The sequence below is a fragment of the Musca autumnalis genome, unplaced genomic scaffold (assembly GCF_047663935.1).
Source record: "Musca autumnalis isolate F117 unplaced genomic scaffold, ASM4766393v1 scaffold_1, whole genome shotgun sequence".
Lineage (NCBI taxonomy): Eukaryota > Metazoa > Arthropoda > Insecta > Diptera > Muscidae > Musca > Musca autumnalis.
Window position 1 is genome coordinate 131,850,729 of NW_027411644.1, and position 17,321 is coordinate 131,868,049.

General features: G+C 37.4%; 1 protein-coding gene across 1 annotated transcript in view; it reads right to left on the bottom strand.

Annotated features, from left to right (window-relative positions):
- The window catches only part of Snap25 (Synaptosomal-associated protein 25kDa), a 762,009-nt gene extending 748,699 nt beyond the window's left edge, over positions 1–13,310 (bottom strand). Inside the window, exon 1 of the mRNA XM_073992812.1 lies at positions 13,303–13,310. The gene's annotated coding sequence lies outside the window, so the exon portion shown is untranslated. The remainder of the gene's footprint in view (positions 1–13,302) is intronic.
- Between the last annotated feature and the right edge of the window lie 4,011 nt (positions 13,311–17,321).

Below are 17,321 nucleotides of genomic sequence, written 5' to 3' on the forward strand. Positions count from 1 at the left end.
AGTCCTAGCGTTCGCATATCCTTCCTGATTCTACACGCAACCTCGGATACAACGCATATCTTTTCTGAGTCTACACGCAACCTCGGATACAACGCATATATCCGCACCCATAGTGCTAGCAACACGCATCCTGGGCATTTTAAAGCAAGCAGAAGCGTACCTTATTAATCATCGGAAAAGTAACCAGACGCGACACCACACGCTTCCTGGGATTTATTTAAAAAAGACAGTTGTTCACCTTTCTAGTGGTGAAGATTCCAACAACCCCACAAGTGGTTTCGAGAATTCTTGAAACATATAATTCCAGCAACAACCCCACAAGTGTTTTGGAAAAAATATCAATGGCAACTGTGCAAGAACTCATAGCTCTGCAGGAAGTAAGGGGCTATAATTTCGACAAATTCATGTCGACAATTAAGAAGGCTCCGCTTGAAAGAAGAACGGAAGAGTTCTACATAGGCAAGTGTAATGAACTAGTGGTGCTCTGGCAGACGTTTGAAAAGGCGGAAAACCAGATCCGCAATGATCCGTCTTTGCCAGAGGATGATCCATAAATAGCTAAGAACCTACACAAGACCGTTGGAGAAAAGTTTAGTTCAACAATGGACTATATCGAGGCGGAATTGGAAAAGCTGAAGTCTGTCAAGATCAAGCCAGGTCAAACAGCAAAAGCAAAATCGCCAGAAACTGGTTCAGAAAGCCAGGCATCACCCAGGTTGATGAACCTGTATCCTTGACAGAGGATAACTACAAAACGGCATGGATGTTGTTTCAAGAACGTAACAACAATAAACGGATTCTTGTTTCAACATTGGTAGAACGGATTGTCAACCAGCCAACAGGAACCTCATCTCCCGCTTCAATCAAGGCTCTGCATGACACTACAAGAGAATGCATGCTAGCCCTGAACAACTTGCATATCGACACTTCGTCGTGGGATGCTCTATTAATCCAATTGATCACGAAGAAATTGGATCATACGCTGTACATACGATTCACGCAGTCGTTAACGAAGCCGAAGGAGGTTCCTACAATGAAAGAACTATTTGCATTTTTGGAATTGCAATTTGAGTCGAAGGAATCGATCGGGAAAGTGGCAACTACTCAAAAATGTTCAAACAAAACTGTTTCGTATATAGCATCAGTGGAGGATAACAGCAAATGCAACTTATGCAAAACCGGCCACCATCCCATTTATCGTTGCAAACAATTTTTGGCAATGAGGGAATCTGAGAGACTCAAATGGGTACAACAACGTAAAATGTGTACAAACTGCTTCAAATGCGATCATGTAGCGAAAACATGTACTCGACTCGGGTTCCCAAGTGAACATTGTGACTGAAAGGCTGATAAAAAAGTTATCACTTAAAACCAGGGATGCTTCTTTGTCCATTGACGAAGTTGGAAAGATTCAAAGGAATGTTAATCATCGCGTAAATGTGCAAATGTTGTCTAATAATTATGAATTTTCAACTGATTTGGATGCGTTTGTTTTGCCAACAATTATACCACCAAATTCCAAAGAATATTATATTAGCAGATCCCAATTTCAACACGCAAGGAAAAATTGATATTCTTCTTGGAGCAGAGTTCTACTTTAGCCTAATGCAACCAGGCACAATAAAACTCAATGGCAATCAACCCATACTACAAAATACTGCGCTTGGCTGGATTGTTGGCGGCTTAATCGAACAAACCTCAACAGACGTCACGGACATGTGCAATTTTTGATAGTGAAACATCACTAGAACAAGCAATTAAAAAAATATAGAAACACGAGGAAGTAGAATCAAGTGAAAAAGAGAACCTGTGTGATTGTATTTCCATGAATTCTTTTGATAGTCATTAATCATAGTATGCATAGTACTTATGTATATATTTTTATTTATGTATATATATATATATATATATATATATATATTTTTTTTTTATTTTAATTCTTAACATCTAACTTCTTGAATGTTTGGATATTGTAGTAAGATAATATTAGTTATTGGCCATGTTGGCTTTTTTATATTACAATTGTTGAATAAATGAAATTTCATTGTTAGGCTTCGTTTTCGAGAATCTCTTGCAGCATTGGGAAAATCTCATGCAAAGGCTATTTATTTTTTTTTTATTTAGCTGGCCTTTTACAGAACATTTGTTCCATAAGCCGAACTAAGAAAAAATCTCCAATCCTCTCTGTTTGCTGCTGTATTTTCCCAATTTGGGATATGTAGCTTTGTGATATCTCGTTTCACTTGTTCGCTCCAACGAAGCTTTGGCCTTCCAGATCTGCGAGAACCTCCATGCGGCCCGTATTTATACGCCTTTTTAGCGGGTTCATCATCACTCATTCTTATAACATGGCCTAGCCATCGCAATCGTTGTATCTCGATTCGTTCAACTATATTGATGTCATTGTATAGTTGATACAGCTCGATGTTCATACGACGCCGATATTCGCCGTCAACACAGATTGGCCCGTAGATCTTTCGAAGAATTTTTCTCTCAAACACACAAAGCACTGCCTTATCTGTTTGAGCAATTACCCATGCTTCGGAACCATACATTAGCACGGGTAGTATCAGTGTTTTGTACAGTGTTATTTTTGTTTGACGAGAGGTGGCTTTATTCCTAAACTGCTTACTCAGCCCAAAGTAGCATCTGTTAGCCAACACTATTCTTCTTCGTATTTCACAACTGATGTTATTTGTTGTGTTTATGGCGGTGCCGAGGTAGACGAAGTCCTTTACTACCTCAAAATTATAGGTACCAACATTCACAGATGGTGCGGTGTTTATGGACATATTACGCGTCGATACCATCAACTTGGTTTTTACGCCGTTTACTGCCAGACCAACTTTAGCAGATTCTCTTTCGACTTTTGCAAAGGTGTCAGTTACTTCCTTTACCGATCGACCCATGATGTCAATGTCGTCGGCATAAGCCAGTAACATGTGGCTGTTCGTGTATATCGTTCCATTTCTTTTGACCTTCGCGTCTCGTATGACCTTTTCCAGCAGAATGTTGAATAGATCACACGACAGGCCGTCTCCTTGTCTGAAACCTCTTTTGGTAGTAAACTCTTCGGAGAGGTTCTTTCCAATTTTAACTGAGGATCTCGTCTCAGTTAATGTCATTCTACAAAGTCGAATGAGCTTTGCAGGAATACCAAAATCAGACATGGCTTGGAACACCTTTGAACGTATAGGGCTGTCGAATGCTGCTTTATAATCGACGAAAAGATGGAAGGTGTCGATCTGCATTTCTTGGGTCTTTTCCAGGATTTGTCTCAAGGTAAATATCTGGTCAATGGTGGATTTGCCAGGTCTAAAGCCGCACTGATAGGGTCCAATAATTTCATTGACCATAGGCTTTAGTCTCTCACACAATATGCCAGATACTATCTTATATGCAATAGGGAGCAGACTTATGCCCCTATAATTGGAGCACACAGTCTTATCACCCTTCTTGTGGACTGGACATAGGATGCTCACGTTCCAATCGTCGGGTACGCGTTCTTCCTGCCAGATGGTGCTAACTAGCTGATGCATACACCTTATCAGCGTGTCGCCTCCGGTTTTGAACAGCTCGGCTGGTAGGCCATCTGCTCCTGCCGCCTTATTATTCTTCAGCCGGTTTATTGCTGTCCTTACCTCATCTTGGCTGGGCGGTATACATTCAATACCATCATCTGGGATTGGATCTGTGGTATCTTCGCCGTCTTCACTGCTATCGGATACCAACAGTTTGGAAAAATGTTCTTTCCATATCCTGAGCACACTATCTGTATCAGTTACCAAATTACCTTGTTGATCTCTACAGGAGGATATTCCTGTACCAAAGCCATCAGTTTGATGCTTCACTCTTTGGTAGAATTTTCGGACTTCGTTCTGTCTCCTGTACATCTCCATTTGTTCACACTCCCTCTTTTCCATTTCTCTCTTTTTCCTGCGGAAAAGACGTTTCTCCTCTCTCCTTTTCTCCCGATACCTCTCTCGTGCGCTACGCGTTGCTACTGATTGTAAAGTAGCCCTATATGCCGCATTTTTTTCTTCGGTAGCAGCACGGCACTCCTGGTCATACCACGGATTCTTTGGTGGAGGTCTCTGGTATCCAAGTACTGATTTTGCGGCTGTTTGCATGGAGTGGGCAATATTTTGCCATTGTGCTGATATGTTATCGGGACGAGAAGCGCTATCATTAAGCAATTGGGTCAGTTGAGTGGAATATGCTGTGGCTATCTGTTGTGTTTGCAGCTTGGCGATGTCCAACTTTCGTGTTGTGTCTGTTCGTGCTTTATTTGCAACGTTTAGACGGGTACGTACCTTTGCTGCAACGAGGTAATGGTCCGAATCTATGTTTGCTCCTCGGAACGATCGTACATCCAACACGCTCGATGAATGTCTTCCATCTATCACAACGTGATCAATTTGATTTATTGTTCTTTGGTCTGGAGACAGCCAAGTGCCCTTATGAATATCGAGATGCTTAAATCTGGTACTGCTAACTACCATGTTTTTTGCCGCTGCGAAGTCTATCAGCCTCATTCCATTGTCTGATGTTTCACTATGTAGACTGAATTTCCCAACTGTTTGTCCAAAGATATTCTCCTTTCCAATTTTGGCATTAAAATCGCCTAAAACAATTTTAATGTCATGGGCAGGACAACGGTCATATGTTTCTTCTAAGCTCTCGTAGAATATATCTTTGGTCTGTTCGTCCTTGTCTTCGGTTGGGGCATGAGCGCAGATAAAGCTGATGTTGAAGAATTTTGCTTTAAATCGAATTGTAGCAAGTCTTTCATTCACTGGGGTGAAGCTGGAGACCAGATGTTTTAACCTCCGACCAACTACAAAACCGCAACCAAACTCATGCTTTGTGTCATGGCAGCTATAATACAGTGCGTCACCTTTAGGTGTTGTTGTGACATCTTTCCCAGTCCATCGTATTTCCTGTATGGCAGTAATATCGGCTTTGTACTTTCCAAGTACGTCTGCCAATGCGAAGACTGCACCTTCTCTATAAAGAGTGCGAACATTCCAGGTGCAGATTCGCAGATCATGGTCCTTAAAACGTTTGCGGGGTTCGTCAACTTTAGAGGGGTTTGTTTTTCTTTTCTTTCGTTTTTTCATAGTAGGCTGTTTTTTCTAGGGGAGGGTTACTAACCCGACGCCCAAACCCATGTTTTTAACGTTCTTATGGGTGAACGCGCGGCACATGTTAGCTCACTACCTTTAACGGGTGTTAAAGGAAGTTCCCCAGGTGACACCACGGGGAGGTCAGTGTCCACTTGAGATGAAAGAGGGACCAAGATAAATCCTGGGCTTTGCCATGTTAAAACCGGTCAGGACCGTTCCTTGGTATCTTCCATCCCCTACGTCACTCATGCAAAGGCGTATACCGATTTATGAGCCTGGAATGCCGACTTTTGCAGAAGGAAGTCATCCGAATTCAATACATCAAATTTATGCAAGAATACGAGCAATTGGGACTCATGCAAAATATTGACCTGGGTACAGTATCAAACCCAAAATATTTTATCCCGCATCACTGTGTTCTTAAACCGGATAGTACCACAACAAAACTAAGGGTCGTACTTGGTGCATCCGGTTATTCGTTAAATGATTTGATGTACACTGGGCCAACTGTGCAAATTGAACTTTTTCTATCTTGCTGCGTTTTCGATTGCCAAAATTTGTCTTTACCACAGACATTGAAAATATGTATAGGCAAATACTACTACATCCTGACGATCAAAAATATCATCGGATTATTTGGAGAGAAGATACATCTCATCCAGTTAGCTATTACAAGCTCAATACTGCCACATATGGCACCGTATCTTGCTACAAAATGTTTGCAGAAAATTGCAGACGACAACATGCATCGTTATCCAGTGGTGCCGATAGCTTAAGTACAGCGCTTGAAACTCAAAAGGAGAAAATGGTCTTCAAATTCGCCAAGATTGCTGAAAGATACACCACATAGTGATCGAGAAGTCAACTTGGATTTGGATGAAAATGTAAGCAAGACGATAAAAACATTGGGATTATATTGGATGTCTCAAGCAGATCAATTTTGCGTGAAGACAAATATCGATCATCGTCAAGTAATCTCAAAGCGCTCAGTTACGTCTGAACTGGCGAAACTCTTCGATCCTCTTGGTCTAGTGGCTCCGTGTTTGCGAATGCAAAGATATTTATTTAGCAGCTGTGGCAGCTTACATTAGATTGGGATGAGCTATAGGCTGAAAAACTTTGTGCTACTTGGAAGACATTTCGAAGTGAATTGGAAGGTCTCAACAACTTCAAAATACCACGACATATATTTTGTGGGGAAATTCCGACAAAAACACAATTGCATGTGTTCGCCGATGCATCTGAAAGAGCTTTTGGCGCAGCTGTATACATCCAATTTTTTTACAAAGGATGGGCGCTTAGCTGTGCGTCTGATCTGTGATAAATCCAGGGTGGCTCCTTTGAAACAACAAACATTGCCTCGACTGGAATTATGTGCCGCAGTAGTAGCAGCTCAGCTAGCTAACAATGTGAAGATTGATTTGAGGCTTCAAGAACACCCTATATTTCTATGGACCGATTCTGAAATTGTACTGGCCTGGATATAGTCACAGTCAACATTATATAAAACTTTTGTGGCTAATAGGGTATCAATTATCCAAACATTAACATTGCCAGAACAATGGAAATATGTACCATCAAAAGAGAATTCTGCCGACATTTTATCGCGAGGACTTCAACCAGCAGACATGTCTAAATGTCGATTATGGTTCCATGGACCATTTTTTCTTCATGGAAAAGAGGAAATCTGGACGGATAAACTCTCTTCTCAAAATGATATATCCAATAATATGGAGTTAAAAGGAGCAGCTACTACAGCAATAGTAACTGCTGACATCCATTTCATATATGGAATCGAACATAAAAATTCCTTCAGGAAATCGCAAAGAATTGTTGCATACGTGCTTGGATTTTGAATAAACTCACGAATACAAAGAACGGACCGGCCTGAAAACATAGCACTTAATTCCAAAGACTTTGATCAATCTCTCCGCTTAATTACTCACGCTATACAATCTTCCGAATTCGCAGCTGAAATAAAAGAATTGAAAGCTGAAAAGCAACCAAGCAAACATAGTTCTTTATGCAGCCTATCACCGTTTTTGGATGATTAAGGTATCCTTCGCGTCGGAGGGAGATTGGAACATTCCATGCTACAACCAAAACATCCGCTGATATTGCCATATAACGATCCTTTGGTGAAATTGCTATTCACGATGACTCATGAAGAGAACAAACACTGTGGGCCTCAAGCACTGTTAAACAGAATAAGGCAGCGATTTTGGCCAATCAAAGGCAAAATAACAGCAAGATCAACTGTTAAAAAATGCGTACGATGTACTAGAGCGCGACCGCAACTTTATCAACAAGTAATGTGTAATCTGCCAGCAACAAAGGATAGTTCCTGCTCGACCGTTTATAAACTCTGGAGTAGATTATTGTGGACCATTTTGGGTTCATTACAAAGTGAGGGGCAAACGACCAACCAAGGCCTATGTACCTGTGTTCTGCTGCTTTGCAACAAAAGCGGTTCATTTAGAACTGGTATCCGATTTATCCACTGAAGCATTCATTGGTGCTCTAAAGCGGAATATATATTCTGACAATGCTACAAACTTTCTCGGAGCCAAAAATAGTTTAGCGGAATTATCTGGAAGCATATATGCTACCAAAGCGAAAGAAGCAATAATATCAGCTTTCCGTGCTAAGGGCATACAATTTCAGTTTATCCCACCAAGAGTTCCTCATTTCGGTGGTTTGTGGGAAGCTGCAGTAAAGTCTGCAAAACGTCTCTTGGTACGCAGTGTTTCAACAGAAACCCTAACATTTGAAGAACTAGAGACGATTATTGTAGAAATCGAAGCTATTTTAAATTCTCGTCCACTCACGCCATTGTCAAACGCCCCAGATAATCTTGAAGCATTAACACCGGGACATTTTCTAATACGAGAAGCTTTAACTTCACAAGTAGACAGCAGAGCAGATACGTTGAAGACATCCAGTACATCACACTGGAAATTAATTTCTCATATCAAGCAGCAATTATGGAAAAGGTGGTCAGAAGAGTACTTACAAGAGCTTCAACAGCGAAATAAATGGTGAAAAAAGATGGACAATCTTAGAAAAGGAGATGTGGTCATTATCAAGGAAGACAATCTACCTCCTATGAAGTGGCCATTAGGAAGAGTCTTTAATGTGTTTACCGGTGAGGACGGAGCTGTAAGAGTTGCTGAAGTAAAACGCCGTCTGGAATATTCAAGCGGACCATTCACAGACTGGCTCCCCTATTTCCAGAAAGTCAAGATGAAGTGTCAACAGACAGCAATTCAGCTCAAAACGAGGAAATTTCGACAACGGAACAATCATTAAAAATGGAGATGAAAGAGATGCCATTCCGACAAAAAGAATGAAGATTGCGTATAGCCCGACAACTATCAGTACTGTTAGCGTTATTCCTGATGCCTGTGGTCCTATGCAACATCTTGCAAGTTGCACAATTTCAGAACGATCCGGGACTGTATTTTGAAGGATTAGGAACGGTGAAACTTAATACGGCTGAATGGAAAATATTAGTGTATTATGATTTAACTCCTTTTGTATCAGAAATAAAATCGCTGTCATCTGGCTTACAAACGCTGCATTTAATGTGTCTCTTAATTCATCAGCACGAGATGTGCAACATATTCGTGAACAATCTCAAACAGATAAAAAATGAACTGCTACAAGAGGAGGAAATATTTAGCAACACACGCTTTAAAAGATCTCCATTTAACATAGTTGGCAATATTGCGCGTTCACTTTTTGGTGTCCTCGATGCAGATTATGCAGAAGAAATGTCAAAAACTATCAACAGAACAAGAAGCGAGCACGATCACATGACAAGTTTACTAAAAAATCAAACATCAATAATTGACTCAACCATGAATGTCATAAAACAAGATGAGATCAACAATCAATAAAAAATACAAGAGATCTCAGAAATGGCTGAGAAAATCAAGAACGATGTTGCTAATGAATCTTCCCAATTAAGCAACTCACAGCTTGTTGGCCTCTTGTCAACTTACTTGGTATTATCCGCAATAAACCTACAGGGAGTCGATTCCGAAATCATTAGTGTGCTTACCGATACACATAACGACAAAATAAGTCCACTATTACTGTCTCCTCAACAATTGAAAGAAGAAATTAACGTTATCAAGGCTCCTCTTCCAATATCACATGCTCTACCAGCGGCCGGTGAGAACTTGATTGAACTGGATAAATGTCCCTGCTGATTCATCCATTCATACACCCGCTTTAGCTACACTTACTATTTGAAAACTGTCAACGCGGCGGAGAATGTTAAAACATACATATTTACGCATATAGCTATGCACATATTTACTATTTGCATTTTAGTTGTCACATATTTACAATTTGTATTTTAATTGTCCAAATTGCTAATACAGAATTTTTATGTAAGTCATTAACCAAAGTAACAGTCAATAATTTTATCGTTAATGTGACATATATTTTACTTGATTTTTTGCAATGTTTATCAATTTCATTTATTTACTTCTTGCATGCAAAATATTTGACCTAGTTATGCTTTATGCATGTCATCATTTATGTTAAGAAAATATTGTTATAAAAGAATAAAATCAATAAAGAAAATCAGTCGTCTTTTAGTACTAAAACCAACCATTTGTTTTTAATTATTAGTCGACGGTTTCCTTCAAGTTTATGTGCTAGTAAGGAACAATTAAAAAGTGGATTATAAGTGCTAATTCAAGTTTATGTGCTTGAATGGACTAACACTAGATCCTAGTTAGAGTAACATATATGTTTGCAACATTTTGTAACATATCTCAATTTTAGTTGTTTGGGTACCAACATATTTTTTATGTTAGAACATATTTTTTATGGGTGGAGAGAGGATTTTTGTCAAAGAGAGTAACAACAGGGTTCTGCGGAATGCAGTTTTATAATAAAGAGCTGCGTGTATGGTGGAATAGAAGACGCAGAAGCGAAGAGGGGTGTTTCGTGCTTTGTTGTTGTTAGCCAACGTATCAAGCGACGAGGAAAAGAAAAATGGTATTATTTATGTTGTTATTTTTTTCTTCAGTTTTCTAAATACAATCGTTGAGTAAAGACGGTAAAGTGAGTGAATAAATCAGTGTTTTTTCTTTTCCTAAAGAAATTGTGGTTTTTAGTAAATTAAATGCCCATTACATTTTATAATTGAATCAAATGAAATATTTTGTTGGAAGAGGAAGATATCGCATTTAATATTGGTAATTACATCAATACATTTCTCATACATATATTTCCGATTTCTCGCTGATGATATCAACTTTGAGGAAAATGTGTTTTACTTCACAACTAAGGAGAAGCGTTCAACGATGTTTCTATATATTTTTTTCTTTTTAAAAATGCGACATTTTATATATTATTTCATTCAGTTTTTCTTTTATTGAGATAGCTAGTGAGCGCTTACTGAGAGCAAGTGAGCATTCATTTCAATATGTTTCACATTGAAATGTACGCTCCCTTGAACTCAGAAAGCGCACACTGGTGCATGTGTTTGTTTTTTTATTTTTTTTTTTTTTGTTGCTTTTGGGTTTGTATTTATTAGCACCCAACCAAATATTTGTTTGCACCCAAACATATAATTTGTTTGCACCCAAAACATATAATTTGTTTGCAACCAAACACATATTTGTTTGCAGGACCCAAACATATGTCATGTTTGGGACTGATTGCAAACAAATATATGTTTGCTGCAAAATATGTTTGGGGCATATGTTAGAGAGTCGTTTTTTTCCTCCGTGTACAATTTACTATCATATGTACAAGGAATTGCACTGGAAGAGGTCCCATAAATTTAGTTTTTGATACTATTAATTGAAATTTTCCAGAAACCTGCTCTGTTTCTGTACAGGTTATATTTCTATACATTGTTTCATAAACAGTTTTTGTATCATGCATTTTGTATGGTCTTTCTAGCTTTATGTCTTTGGCATATAATTACCAGGGAAACTTCATCATGATGACCTATTTAAAATCACTTTGATTCATTTATGAGTACGTCAGCACAACACGAAGTGTTATTATTGTAAACAAGAATTATGAACAGAAAATTGGATTCTTAACCCCCCGTTGAACACATGAGTCTGACCAGGCCTTTTTCATTTTGTTTCGCATTTTGAACTTTGTTAAGATAAAGCCATAGACATGAGAGCAGGATCAGGTAGCTTCATGAAATTTTCTTACGGCTTATTCCTAGTTTAGCTTTAACTGTCGGATAAATCTGAAACTTTTACCATAGATAGATCTCGATGCCCCGATTACGAAAATAAAAAAATTACCGGCGGTCATAACCGGTTATCCGATTATTTGAACCGAAAATACGGGTAAAAACCCGGATATATAACCGGGTTGTGGGTATCAAATGAAAGCTTAAAATAACACCGGTTTAATGATTTATTTTCTGTTAAGATGCTAAACCCGGTTTGGGAGTTATAGAAAAAAGTGTATTTTTACTATATTTTTTGCTTAAAAATTCTGATAGTTATACATTTTAAGGAAGGAAACTTACAATTTTAAAGAAACTGTTTTCCGCGTAGTTTAAATTTGAACCCGTCCATAGGAGGAAGTCTTCAATCCCCGGCCAAAGGCTGGCTACTTAATAAAACTTAACAATTAAAGAAACTTTTGTCCGCGTAGCGGAAATTTGCACCTGTCCAGAGGAGAAAGTCTTAAATCCGAGACCGAAGGCCAGCTACTTAAGAAAACTTACAATTTTAAAAAAACTTTTTTCCGCGTAGCCGAAATTTGCACTTGTCCATTGGATAAAGTCTTAAATCCCCGGCCGAAGGCCGTCTACGTAAGAAAACTTAAAATTTTAAAGAAACGTTTACATTTCAAAATAGGTATTTTCCGAAGCTTTCTTCTTATTCGGTTTTTTACCCTTACTTTCGATTAAAATAACGGATAATCGGTTATGACCGCCGGCAAAATTTTATATTTTCGTGATCAAGGCATCGAGATCTATCTATGGTGAAAATGTCAAATCGATCGGACGATTATAGTCAAACTAGGAATGTTCCTTTCCTACCGTTTCAACGAAAAAACATGAAGTCAAAAGGATCAACAGAAAGGGAGCTGCAAGGATTTTTTGACATGGCCGAACCCGGTCCATTTTTTATTGAAAAATTTCGGGAATTTTTCCGTAAATTAGATTTTTTACTATATAATTTGACTTAATACCTTCTTATGAGATTTTCTCCAATTTCACCCTGCCATGTATTCAAAATTGCACATAAAGAGGTAGTAAATGTAGGAGATGCGTTTGCAACCGCTTGCTAATAGGGTTACACTTTACTTCAGACAACTGTTGTATAACTGGACAAATTAAAACCATTACTTAGCTTTTTTCCCTTTTTGTTGGACGGATTGGTTCAAATATAGGATTCTACATATGATTTAGAAGATAATCCTAAGGATATATGCCATCATTTACCTCTTGATATCATCAGACAACTGTATGCATAAGTGTACAAATAAAAACCATTACTTAGCTTTTCCTCTCTTTTGTGGGATGGATCCTAAGGATATATGCATTAATTACCTCTTCATATCATCGTTATTGTATTGCATTAAGCTGTAAAGATGTAAAATAGACAATTTTCATTGTGAATAATACCTCAAAACAAAATATCTGAAATGGAATTAAAAAGGACTTTCGAGCATAGAGACAAGAAACCTTACTTAGGTTTTTATGGAAAGAAAATTTGACCACGCCCAATTTTTTCACATTTCAACTTCAGTTAAAAAAAAAAGTACTGAATAAATTTTCCTGAAATTGTCAGGGAATGTACAGGGATGGCCCCCGGTGAAAATATGGTACACATTTGGCGGGATACTTCCCCTATACCCTATCTTTTAAAATTTATATTATCTGTATAAATAAAAATCAAATGTCGTTCGTCGGTAATTCAAATTTTAGTTTCTATTTTTCTAATTTAATTTTATTTGTTTTTTTCTCTTGTTTACCACTTGTTATGTTTTTAGTTTTACAGGTTTTATTTTTGTTCTTGGTTTATAAAGAAATATTAATCCACTTTTAACAATAAAATTAATCTCAATTTAGTTTTCAATTCATAGTTATTTGATGTGTTTTAACTTCGTAGATTTAAGGTCGATTTATTACAAAAAAACACTGATTGATTTCACTTATGTTATTTGCAACTTCCACTTGTTTTTTTTTTGTTTGATATAATTTTTTTATGGGTTCGTTGTTTAGCTAGGGATAAAAAATGAAAAATTCCAAAAGGTACTAAAATGGTACCTTTTTCATTGAAATGGCATTTTTAATTAAACAAAAATAATAAATTAAAATTTGTACTCAGTAAAAAAACAACAACAAAGGTTTTTATCATGAAATCTGAATGATATATTAACTTTGTTTCCGTTTGTAACACATCCAAATATTCGTCGGAGACCCTATCGGTTCCTGCCCAATTTCGATATTTTGAAGGTTTGACTCATATTATCATACAAAAAAATTTTAAATTTTGGGGCTACAAACTCACTTCAAAATTTTGACAGCGCAGGTCCAAGTTCTGAAATAACCCCCACAGAACGGACCGTCCGATTTTCGGTATTTTAGACTCATTATCGTTTCAAAATGAAATAATTCCTATAGAAAGTTGTGGAAATATTTTACTATAGCTTAGTGCTCGCAAACTATCCATAGTCCGACTATCGTTTGGTCGCTGTCGTAAGTCTTTGTTTATATTGAACTCTAATCAAATTATTTTTTTTTAAATAATAGTCCAAAAAACCTGTTTTGGTGGCCGATGTTTTACGTCAGTAGTTAAAGCGATAGTCGGACCATGGATAGTTTGCCAGCACTAATGTAGCCCCCATAGAATAGGTATTGCAAATTCTCTGATTGGAAGGTATTACGATGTGAAGTCTTTTAAATGACTAATCTACTTGGTATTTCGGTTTCCCAGTGGGAGGAAAAGATCCACGAAAAAAATTATTAATACAGGTTCATATCTTGATATATTCCCAATACGAAGGTACATACATTTTACATATATAAAAATTGTAATCTTGTAAGTAAAGTGTGAATTTTGCAATTTTAATTTCACATAAGATGTTTCAACATGTGGAAATGGAGTATGTGGTACTTTTATAATGAAATGGTACTTTTATAATTTGGAATGTTCGTCAAATCCTAACTTAGGTTTTTATGGAAATTTCAATTTCAATAAAAAAAACTACTGAATAAATTTTCCTGAAATTGTCAGGGAATGTACAGGGATGAACCCGGTTAAAATATGGTACACATTTTTTTGAATTTCGGAGGGGGCGGGATACATCCCCTGTTTAGGTTTGATACATTCCAACTCAACTTCCCGAGCTCAGTCGATCACGGATGCAGATTGACATCATCGTGCATCACCTCAGCAAATTCCCTCTGCGGAGACCGTAGAGTGTTGATGCTAACGAGCGGTGGTTGTTGAGTTTTCTCTCATTGGAATATGTACATGTAGTAGTATAAATCGACTCAGATCCTCTGCGATCGCTGCAATCCTCTGCGATTGCAAGAACCTCTGCGTTCACTAGTCGATCAACCGTTGAATAGTTCACTTCGCGTATTAACCAACCGTCTCGCGTTAATACTAACCGGCCTCTGTCGCCACCCAGATTACACTTGGTAATCTTTGTTGTTTACTAACCGGCCTCTGTCGCCACCCCAGATTACAAGGTAATCTTTGTTGTTAAATAGAAAAGAAATACATCAATAAACCAACATATCTTTATTATTTAAACTGATACTGCTTGTGTTTTATTTTCTTGTTCTTTTCACCCCCACTGCTCATCATTCCTTTACTGAGTTATCGAAGCCTATGGATTTCCCCTCCCTCACCTAAACATTGGTCCTTCGAGCCGGATAGACGCCAGTATTGTTGTTGCTCCCTCTCTCTTGAACGAGAATTGAAGCTTTTGTTATTGCTTTGCACGGAGAAATCATTGGATCATCTCACATCACATATCATTGCTATCATTACATCAACAAATCACTAACACCAGGTACGTAAACTCAGATTTCCAAAAAAGTGAGCTACCCGCGAGTGTTAGTATTTTTCGTTTTTGTTTCGGTTACTAATTTGAGCATTATAAAAAATCATTGGTCCCCCTTCATACAGTCCACACAAATTTTGTCTAAATCGTTGTTGTACTGATCATCCAACGTCGCGTTGATCATAAAAATCACTACTCGTGTTGTTGTTATTCTTGTTAGATTTGCTCCTTACCATTTGGTCTCATCATAACAACGAACTCTCATTACTTCCAATCGCCCTTTATTGTAGTTAAAAAATTAAAAAGTTCATATTGGTCGACTCATATTAGCACTTCTTGTGTTAGTACTTGCTTTGCCCACTACAAAACATCTTAGTTGTTGCTAAATTTGCAAATACTTTGTCGTTGTACTGATCACCCAACGTCGCGTTGATCGTACGGAGCATTCTGTGTTGTTACTTCGTAAAATATTAATTGTGGCTATTCTCATTTTAACTGAGAACTAGCAAATATATTTTATAATATTTGCAATAACAACATCGTTAACTTCCAATAACTCATGCTCTCGAGTTGTTAAATTATTACACACATTGATCCTTCTTATTTGTTGATCATTTGAAAGTTTGTTATTGTTGTTGTTATTCCCCAAAGCCTTTTCTATCGAAGACCTTTTGTTGAGAATTTTGCATTGGCAAATTCACAATAACAACACACATTGCCTACAGTCACATATTGTCGTTTGGTTTACTTTGTTATTACGATCATCTCCCACCAACAAATATTTGGCGTTGTTATTCCTTCTCGTTTTATTTTAAAACCCTTCGAAAATTTGCATTGGCAAATTTGCAATAACAACACTTCATCCAAATTCTCATTCCTTTGGTTTATTTGTTGTACAGATCGTCCATCGCCAACCAAACACATTCCTTTGTTCTATTCTCCTGCCTTTGTCTAATAGGTAATTCTACTAATTTGAGAAATTATATGGTAATTCTACCAACAACTTTCCCGCCTTTTTAAGCGTCCCTTTAAAAACTCTGCTGATCCTCTGCACTCACTTGCTTGGTCGTTTGCAACGTCTGTTGTTCAGTGGGAGTTTCGCTGTTCACACACAGCCATTTCTCTGCTAGCGTCGCTTGTGTGGTTAGCACAGTGGGGTACAATAGTACAAGTTGTTTTTTTTTAATAATTAATTTTGAAAATTATTTTTCGATTAATTTTTGAAAACTAATTAATTGGCAGGAGGGTTTTTAGAATTTTTGGACAAATTCACCCTACACTCGACATTCATTCCTCATATTTCTAGCAGAGAACATACGTGAAAAATATTTTTTTTTTTTTTTGACATTTTTGTATTGTTTTTGGAGTTTTTAATTACAAATTTTGGAAAATTGTTTGACTCTCCATAGGGAATTTGGTATTTTTGACTCTCCATAGGGAATTTGGTATTTTTGGACAAATTTGGCATACCTTGCACCAACGTGTCAACCAAATAAGACATATTTCTGACAAATTATTTTATCTGCGTTGATTATCTTGGGCAAACCTTTATTTTTCAGACAAATAGTTTATTATTCGTTCGAATTTTAACAAATACACCCTACACTTGGTAGCACCATATACATTTTTTGTATATTTGAGACTTTTTTGCAATTTCACCAAATTAAAGTAGTTCTTGTTCGCCCTGAGGAAGTTTCTTTAAATTTTCTCCTATTTCGCCCTACTTTAATTTCAATTAGCTTTACACCTTGCTATTGGAGGTTTTTGTGAAATTTCTTATTTCCTTTTAGCTATAGCAATTTGTGTCAACTGAATTTCCTCTTTTTACCATTCCTCGTAGTTTGTTGCAAATCAAATTGTAAATTTTCGGCGATTTTTGCGCATTTACATTTCAAAATGTCAGTCACCCCACACACTCGTTTTGTGAGAGCTTCGGAGATATTTTTGAAATTTGTAGCATCCCTTGAACGGATTGATGAGTCCACATATAATGTCTTCACTCTCGAAATTCGCAATTCAGAATTACAAAAATTGTGGCACAAAGTCAAGTGCGCTTATGATGAGTGCAAAAACTACCTCACGACATCCGAGACTGCACAGGATGATGTTATTGATGTCGTGGAGGAAAAATATGGTACATCCTACATGTCCTATATCCGGTGTTTGTCAACAATTAAC